This window comes from Lepidochelys kempii, chromosome 1, assembly GCF_965140285.1.
Source record: "Lepidochelys kempii isolate rLepKem1 chromosome 1, rLepKem1.hap1, whole genome shotgun sequence".
Classification (NCBI taxonomy): domain Eukaryota; kingdom Metazoa; phylum Chordata; order Testudines; family Cheloniidae; genus Lepidochelys; species Lepidochelys kempii.
The window spans coordinates 218,420,118-218,426,117 of record NC_136380.1 but is presented as its reverse complement, the minus strand read 5'-3'; the positions used below and the strand labels follow the sequence as shown (position 1 = coordinate 218,426,117).

Sequence of the window (6,000 nt, the reverse complement as noted above, 5' to 3'; positions counted from 1 at the left end):
CCAGAATCTGCAAAGCAAGTGCCAGCTCCCTCAAACTGTGCAGCCAACCTGAGCCTTTCCTCGTGCCATGCGGCATGCCTTTTCTTTACTATAAGGCCATCTGTCTTTGGTAGCAGACCTGCTTGTTGGCCCTCTCCAGAACTTCAACCATAAGTTCATCATGGAAACGCTTCTGTCAAGGTCCATTGAGTCATGCTTCTGCTGCAGTGTGGGTGAGCTGTGCGGGTACTGAAGCTTGCAGAGGCTGAGGGGCCTGGAACAGGACAAGACTGTGTGGGGGTGGAAGTGAAGGAAGGTGTTATTGTCTCAAATAGATCACTGCAGGAACACAGAGAAAATCCTCATGGAATTTCAAGGCCATAAAATAATACTTTTTCAAACTGAACTTCAGTATATTGTGAGAAGGATGCTTCAGACCACTGAAGTTCCCTAGCCACAGCCTGGTTAATCACAGTGAAAGAATTACAGGCACAGTGGAAAGTTAAAAATGGAAAGCTGATTTTTTTATTTTAGAAAACTGCAGAACACTTGGGTTTGGGGTGGGTGACAGTGGAGGGCTGCTAGCAGTAGCTGTGCTACAAAAGATTTTTCTACAATTTCAGGCCTTTCCAATTTTGGAGGACATAATAGTTCTTGTGGTGCCTGATTTGGCAAAGGAGATGTTATTCCAAGCTGCTGGGGGGAAACCTGCAGTTTGTGCAACAGACGTATTCAAATGTATAGTAACTGAACAGCACATCTATGAGTGGAATAGGCTGGTCAGCTACCAAGGTGGTCGTGGAAAATATGCCCTTCCCTGAAATATGATTAACTATGTGAAGTTCCTGCTTCAGGAAAAGCTTCAGCTATTAGCACCCAGGATTAAGTCAGAATTTCATGAGGGAATCAAGAGGATGCTGTGTTAGATTCCACATGGTGTAGCCTGTTATGACAGCATGCAAACACGCAGAAATTCACAGCCTTCCTCCTCCCAACCCCCAGCATATTTCCCCTTCCTCCTCACCACCCCCAGAAAATTTCAAACCACAGTCATATTTGGGACACATTATTTTGTCATCTATGGACCGCACTGACTAAAATGAACTAGATTTGTGAATGGAACACATTTCCTCAAACATTCACAGAGTTCACTGTTTCCAGGCAGCTCGATAGACTGTAGAATGGTTACAGAGTGGCGTACTTACAGGCATGGCAATGTAAGGTTATTGTTTTTAAGAAATAGGAATGGCCGAGCAAAAATCTCTGCCTTTCCCGTAAAAATACACTTTAAAGTTGTTCTTTATTGTTTGCATGTCCTGGTCGCTATTTTGAACTCCATGTGATGGCGGTGGTTGGGTGGAAGAGCCATACCGCTGGCATATAATCCGCCACTAGCGGATATAGGCTGCTAGCTGGGGTTCTCATAACTTTTGCATTGATCACATTACTGTATTAATAAACATGAAAATGGAGCCAGAAACTTACTGGGGCTTAGGAACAGCTTTGGTCCCATGTGTGCCTGCAGCAGGCTCCGCCGCGGGCTGCTCCTTGGGGAGTACATCAGCCCGTATGAGTACGTACCCAGAATGCACTGCTGCTGCTCCTGTGCCAAAGTCTGCTCTGGAACTGGTCTCAGCAACAGAGTGACTTCATTGTCCCCACTTGGAGACTGCTGCAGGTTCCTGTCATTCCCTATGGTGGATTCTGAAGACAGTGGGGCCCCATCCCAGCTGACCAGGTCATCATGCAGTACTGTTGGCTCCATGCTCAGTGCAGTGCCCGGTGACCAGACTCCTCACAACACACATGATTTTGACGAGTTGCCCAAGGTGTGGTTCTGGCCGTTGGGTTTCCGGTACTTGCTCTTGAGCCATTTAAGCCACGCCCTTGCACTGGGTACTGGTTGGGTAAATGTGCAAAGCTGCCAGCTTCTTCCCTATTTGCTAATATGCGCAGTCATTCCTAGTACTCTTACTTAAGTCCACAGTTTTGCTAGCCTTGCATCAGAGATTTACCAAAATCAGGCTGTGCCCCCATGTCCGCCAAAGCAGCGTGTTTTGCAAAAGGCTTGTTCTGTTCAGTCTCCATTGCAAACACTGATGGTGTGTTTTCAGCTCGATGGTCAGAAGATAATGGAAGGGTTAACGCTAACTCAGAGAGTTGCTGCAGTACACCAAGGGTGGTTGCTTCTGTTTTGAATAGAGTAGATTCAAGATTCTTGGGATAGAGAGGACAAAGGAAGTTGGCCCATGGGATTGTGGGATACTTTTTGGTGGCCTTCCAGGTCCAGGATCTGAGTCAAGCGAGGCTATTCTGCACTGCAAAGCAATAGGGCTTGAACCTTAGGTTAAGACTTGACTTGTGCTCAGACCCTGCAGCCCTGCAGGCTTCTGAGACCCTGGGTCCGAGCCCTGTGTTAGTGCCACTTGAATGGACAGAAGGGGTGTTAGGCTGGAGGCTGAGTCCAGGGTTCCATTGCAGTGCAGACATACCCAGAGAATGCTCTTCATTCTTTCTTTTAACACATAAGGATACAACAACAAGTCAGATGACTCTTGGCTCATGATGTTTTTACAGCTTGTCATTGTGCTGCAGTTCATGGCCACTCAGAACTTTGCAGGAACAGCAGCCGCCACAGATCTTCCTCCTATAAGTGATCACTAGAGCTAAAGGAGAATCATCATTAGATGTAAGCAGTATAGGGCCTCTGAGACATAGGTAAGCAGTTCTGATTCCATCTATTGTAAAGCAGCGTCACTCTCTCACACACACTAGAGAGTGTAATATATATATTTATTTTCCAATGTATAGGACATGTACCCGTTGTATAGATGTGATGCATTTACAATTCAAAAAGATCAATTAATTAACCACACCTTGGCTACAATAGCCGCCATTTGACTAAAACTCCCCTGATATTCAGCAGTCCTCAGTCTTACCTTCCTCCCATCTTCCTTAGTGGATGCCTGAGTTAATAGACAGGCTTATAACCAAGTCCAGAAGTCAACATAGACTATGGCTGTGTCACTCTGGTAAAGGGAGAGATGTCCAGAGAGTGGCCTCCCATCACTTATAATGATGCAATTTTTCCCTAACCTTTTGGAAGGGGCCATCAGGGGAGGTGTGAGCTGTTGGAATGGAAGCCCCAGCCTTGGTTTCTATAATTAGGCAACCTGCTAACTCTTCATCCCATACTGGCCTGTCTTCAGGGAGTCTCCAGGATGCTTTTTTGCAGTTATTCAGTCTGACCTAGCCCTTTCCTATCTAAATATTACATGGCACAGATTTCTACCCAGAATCCTTTGCATTCATGCTTGCACACTGAAACCTCATTATTCTCTGGTCTCCCTTCTGTCCTGTCCTCCCAGGTTCTGTGTAATTAGCAACCAATCTTCTCCTGGATCCCGGACACCCCTTATCTGTGTCTAGGCGGGGGAAAAATGCTTTGTTATTCTACAAAACCCCATATCTTTGACTTTGAAGCAGAAATGATAAAAGCCTGGGAATGAAAAATAAGCAAAGATTCACACACAAAGAGTGAAGTACTGAAGTGGAAAGAGTGAAAGGATTCCCTTAAGTCTGGATGAAACAACACCCTGCAGGTGGAAGGGAGAATCATAGAAGAATAGGGTTGGAAGAGACCTCAGGAAGTCATGTAGTCCAATCCCCTGCTCAAAGCTGGGCCAATCCCCAACTAAATCATCCCATGAAGATAGGCCATGTTTGTACCCTGCCTGGGGAGGTGGAGAAGTAGCAGCCCCATCACAAGGGAGGGGCCACTGATGTGATTTGGGAAGAGAAAGACACAGAGAGAAGAGAAACTCAGAGAGACAGTGAGTCCGAAGCTGACAGAGATAAAGAGGTGGGAAGAGACAGAAACTCAGGCCGGCTCTACACTACAGAGTTAGGTTGATACAAGGCAGCTTACATCAACCTAACTGTGTAAGAATCTACACTACAATGTTGCTCCCACCAATATAACTTGCCCGTTATGCCAACTTAATAACTTCACCCCCATGAGAGGTGTAGCACATAGGTCAACATAGTCGGGTGACACAGTGTCAGTGCAGACGTTGCGTTACTTACGGCAACGTTAGTGGCCTTCACTAGGTTACCCACAATACCTCACTGTGACCGCTCTGGTCAGCGTTTTGAACTCTGCTGCCCGGCGGCCAGGTAAACAGGTACATGCCCCAACCCTTTTAAAGGCCGACAAATTTTTGAAATTCCATTTCCTGTTTGCTTGGCGTGGAGAGCTCACATAGCAACTGCCCAACTGACCATGCCGGCTCCACCCAGCAAGCGCGCTCCTGCCTGGAGTACACAGCAGGTGGTCGATCTCCTGGGCCTGTGGGGAGAAGAGGCTATGCAGGCACAGCTCTGAAACTGTCTCATCTATGAGCAGATTGCTCAGAGCAGGGGGGAGAAGGGCTACAAGGGGGACACACATCAGGGCTGCGTGAACGTCAAGGAGCTGTGGCAAGCAAACCAGAAGGCAAAAGAGGCGAATGGTCACTCTGGTGCCGAGCTGCAGACATGCCACTTCTCCAAGGAGCTGCATGTCATTCTTGGGGGCAACCCCACCACACCACCCCTGAGGGTCCCATGGGTACTTTGCAGGATCTGGAGTCACAGGCCACCACAGTGAACCGGGTGTTGGACAAGGAACAAGAGAAGGAGAATTGGGGACAGGTGACCAGGGGATCCAGTGGTGCTGTGACCCATTTTGACTCTGAGCAGTTCAATGAGTCCCAGAAGTCCAGGGATGGCAAGCCTGATGCAGGGGAAGAAACCTCTAGTAAGTATGTAGTTTGCTTTGACATTGCAGGGACACATCTGTTCATTTACTCTTTTTCAGTCACCCTGCAAGAGGTAGTGAATAACCAACAGAGGTAGAGTTGCTATCTGCTTCTCAACAGTTAGGCAGAGGGAGCCCTGAAGAACAGTTTGTTTATGTGCACTGGGATGTCCTGTGAATCCTCCACAGAGATCTTGAGGAAGCTTTCCTGGAGGCAGTCTGCAATCCTCTGCCAAAGGTTTCTGGGGAGGGCTGCCCTATTTCTTCTGCCACAGTAGGATGCTTTCCCACACCACTCAGCAATTACTTCAGCAGGCACCACTGCAGTACACAGGGTAGCACCATACACACTCGGTCTGCCCCGGATGGGTGCAGGAGCTGTTCCCTTTCAGCCTCTGTTACCCTCTGGAGTGAGATATCAGCTAATGTCACCACTGCCTGTGGAAAACTGTGCCAGTATTCAGTTCAATTGCTCTATCTGCACATAGTCATGCCCATGAGTTCCCCCCAAGTATTCTGCCAGCTCGCCCCCTCATCCCCTGGGCCATCATTACTATGGCTGGGAATGCCACTGTGCTCTATGAATCCCAAGCAGAAGTGAGAATGTAGGGCTTGTAACTTGTGTGATCAAGCGGAGTGAATGCACTCACAATAGTATCTCCGCCCACTGTTTCTTTCGCAGCTGCAAAAGTGGTCTTGAGGGTCTCTCCATCCACACCAGTGGAGTGGCTCAGCCAGAAAAGAAGAAAGAAGAGGACAAGGGAAGACATGTTCCAGGAGATCTTGAGCCTCGGTGCTTTGGATACTGAGCAGAGGGCTTGGAGGATGATGCTTGAGGACACAATGGACAGGGATAGTGAAGACAGGAGAAACAGGCAGCAAGAGATTATAACACTTCTCAGGGAGCAAACAGACATGCTGCAGTCTGACTGATCTTCAGGCTCAACAGATCTGTGCTTGCCTCCCCCTGCAGGGCACAGAGAACTGCATTCCAGGACCTCCCTACACACTCCTTCCTTTACTACATGGCATCCGGGGCCAGTGCCATACCCCTACCACTCCACCCTGGGGGAAGAGTACAGACAATCACAGCTGCACATACACCAACTGTGTCTCACAGGTCAGTGTATGTGTGTTTGTGAAATGGAAATGACTGTTCTTTCCCCTTCAGAGGTTCTTTTCCCTGTATTTATAAAGTTTCATTCAGTTATAAATACGTCTGT

At 47.9% G+C, this 6,000-nt stretch overlaps 1 long non-coding RNA gene across 2 annotated transcripts in view; it reads right to left on the bottom strand.

Annotated features, from left to right (window-relative positions):
- Window positions 1-975: 975 nt before the first annotated feature.
- LOC140899029 (uncharacterized) overlaps window positions 976-6,000 on the bottom strand; it is a 31,401-nt gene continuing 26,376 nt past the window's right edge. For both annotated transcript variants that reach the window (XR_012155200.1, XR_012155199.1), the window contains exon 3: window positions 976-2,645. This is a non-coding gene — a long non-coding RNA (uncharacterized LOC140899029). The remainder of the gene's footprint in view (window positions 2,646-6,000) is intronic.